Below are 3248 nucleotides of genomic sequence, written 5' to 3' on the forward strand. Positions count from 1 at the left end.
GAGAACGCCATGAGCTCCCTCACCCAAGCAGCACGGGCCATCGCGGTGTAGGAGGCCGCGGGACAGGACGAAGGAATAAGTTCACTTTGACTCCCTTAAATAGTGACTGAATCTAATTCGTATCCCTGAACTACAATACCAGATATCTCGACCGCTCAACTCTTAAAACCAGAGCAACTTGACTCCCTCAGTGGTTTTGGAGAGCGGTTTCGCTGACGTGGCACCTACGTGACGGTATTGACTTGGTATGTATTCCACGTAGCGTTGATGTGGCGCTTAGATGGCATTACAATTAAATAATAGTGTGGGACCCATTTGTCATTCACACAAAATAAAATTATGGGGCCCACCATGGGGCATTCTCTCCCTTATCTCTCTTTCTCTCCCCTCCCTCAAGTTCCTTCTCGGTCCTCACCGGTCACCGCTCCCTTCTCCCTCCTCCATCTCTCTCCTGAGGCGGGTGGCGAGGGCCAAAGCGGCGGCGGGCAAGCGGAGACGCAGGCGTGGCAGTGGTGATCGCGCGCGCGCCGGCCGGCGGGAGGTGCTGGAGGAGCGGGACGTGGTGGACGACCTCCCGCCGCGGGGGAAGGCAAGGTGCTCGTCAAGGTGTCCGCCGCCGGCGTCAACCGCGCCGACATGGTGCAGCACCAGGGCCGGTACCCCGCTCCGCCCAGCGCGTTCCCTTACTCGGGGCTCGAGTGCTACGGCACCATCCTCGGGCTCGGCCCCAACGTCCCCTCCCGCTGAGCCGTCGGCGACCAGGTGACTTGGTGATTGCCGTTGCGGCCGTTTGGATTAGGTTAATTGATTGGGAGATTTGTTGTTCCTTTTCAGGTTTGTGCGCTGCTCAGCGGTGGCAAGTATGCGGAGAAGGTGGTGGTGCTAGCGGGGCAGCTGCTCTCGGTGCCGGAGGGGGTGTCTCTGACGGACGCCGCCGGCTTGCCTGAGGTGGCCTGCAACATTTGGTCGACTGCCTGGCGAATTGTTCTCGTAAGATAACTTCTCTTTTTCTTCTATACTCATGGACTTTATGATTCATTCCTGAGCACGGTGTATCCTCGATGTTTGCAGATCCATTGTGGATCGAGTGGAATTGGTACATTTGCTATACAGATTGCAAAGCAACTTGGAATTAAGGTTTTTGTTACTGCAGGTTTGTTCAGTAGGACAAAAACAGTACGAGTATATAATAGGATGTTACAGAGATTGCTCAAGTAATGATGTTAAATTATGTGTTAAACACCACAGCCACGCCCGAGTCTCCGCTTGCCCGTCGCCGCTCCGGCCCACGCCGCCCGCCGCGGGAGAGAGGGAGGAAGGAGAAGGGAGCGGCGAGGAGGGAGAAGGAACAGGAGGGAGGGGAGAGAGAGAGATGATGGTGAGGGAGAAAGCCCCATGGTGGGTCCCACATGTTTTGTTTAATGTGAATGACAAATGGGTCCCACCCATATTTTCTAATTCTAATGCCACATAAGTGCCACATCAACGTCACGTGGAACGAAGACCAGGTCAATACCGCCACGTAGGTGCCATGTCAGCGAAACTGCCCTTCAAAACCACCGAGGGAGTCAAATTGCTCCGGTTTTAATAGTTGAGGGGTTGAGATATCTGGTATTATGGTTTAGGGATATGAATCAGATTTAGCCACTAGTTAAGGGAGTCAAAATGAACTTATTCCCAGGACGAATACACTCCCAAGCGCGGGGAGTCCACGTGGGCCGGCGATGGGCGGCCGCGACCGTGTACCTACGCCAGCCTGCTAGGGGACACTCCACCAGGGTGGGGGAGACCAGGAGGACCAATCTCGCGAGGAGGCCACTTGCTGTGGAGATTATGGATACCCCATATCTACATGGCAGTTATATTCCAGCTGGATATACGGTACCAAATATAGATAGAATATCTTTATGAGGACTCGGGTTAGATTCTAAACTTGTATGTCAAGGAAATGCCCGGGATCCTAGTCGGTTACGATTGTATTTTATCTGTAATCCCATATTCCGTTAGGATATGGACTGTATTTTGTAAAGCGGACCTCTTCCCCTGTATAAGGAGGGGTCCGTGTGCCTCTCGGGGCGTGATCTTTTTTCCAGTTTATACAATCAATAATACACACGGCGGAATCATCCCCGGACAGGAGTAGGGTATTACTTCTTGAATAAGAAGGCCTGAACCTGTATAAAATTCCTTGTCTCTAAACCCATCCACTTTCCTAGCTTGATAGCCACCCCCTTTTATTATTGCCGAAATCTTGTTTCAACAGTTGGCGCGCCAGGTAGGGGGTGCGTCAAGTTTTTACCGACTAAGTGCGATGGGTTCCGTCTCCGGCATCGACGACTTCGTCTTCCCTCCCGGGCAGGCGTTCCGATTTGGCAGCCTCAACTTCATCACCAACGACCTTGGCAAGATCTCTCTCCTTGACTCGGATTCAAACCAGTCGGGGAGAGACCAGGTCTCCGCGCCGTTCGGTATTCCGAACTCGGCCGAAGCCTACTCCAAGATCATCTCTCCCGAGTCGGCTTCAAACCACTCGGACGAGATCCAATCTACTCCTCCGCGACCAAATCAAGATGACGGGTCCTATCCCTCAATCCTGATGAGACTTCCCGATGATTTGGCCGCTGTCTTCACTGCCAAGACATCTCCCACCCGGAGGTCTAGGCGAGCTCCGGCTTCGATCCCGGTCCAATCTAGATCCAGAGAGATTGGCGTTATACTCCAACCTCTTGGGACAGTCTCGACGGAAGAGTTGGATGGCTACCTTAGCTCCCCGGGCGTCAGTTCTCGACCAACCGAGATCCTCGACTACGACGACTTCGGTTACCACTGCGACCACGGCGACTTCAACGACTTCGATGACAGCTATAAGGATAACTACACGCCCCTCTTTTTCGGCGTATTCATGGCTGACAACGAAACGGAGGAACAGCGCCGAGCCCGAGAAGTGGAGGAAGAGCGCACACGGCAAGAAACTGAACATCGCCGACTGGAAGAAGAACGATAACGACAAGAGCGAGAACAACTACAGCGTGAGCAACAAGATCGCGAGTGAGTTGCAAAGGAGGCTGATGATCGACGGCAGCGCACCTTGGAATCCGGGCGACGAGCGAGAGACCTCAATGGGCAACAAGACATCGATGGAACAGCGGTTTTTTGCACCTCCCAGCAGAACGCGGTTGCAACAATCACTCTCCTCGACACCCTCCTCAAGGAAGACAGACTCAATCAAGCTGATCATGTTTTCAACA

The 3248-nt window shown here is 53.4% G+C and overlaps 1 pseudogene; it reads left to right on the top strand.

Moving 5' to 3' along the window:
* The first annotated feature begins 280 nt into the window (after positions 1–280).
* LOC107278502 (uncharacterized) lies at positions 281–3004 on the top strand (annotated as a pseudogene).
* Positions 3005–3248: the final 244 nt, after the last annotated feature.

The sequence above is a fragment of the Oryza sativa genome, chromosome 6 (assembly GCF_034140825.1).
Source record: "Oryza sativa Japonica Group chromosome 6, ASM3414082v1".
In the NCBI taxonomy this organism is placed as follows: Eukaryota; Viridiplantae; Streptophyta; class Magnoliopsida; order Poales; family Poaceae; genus Oryza; species Oryza sativa.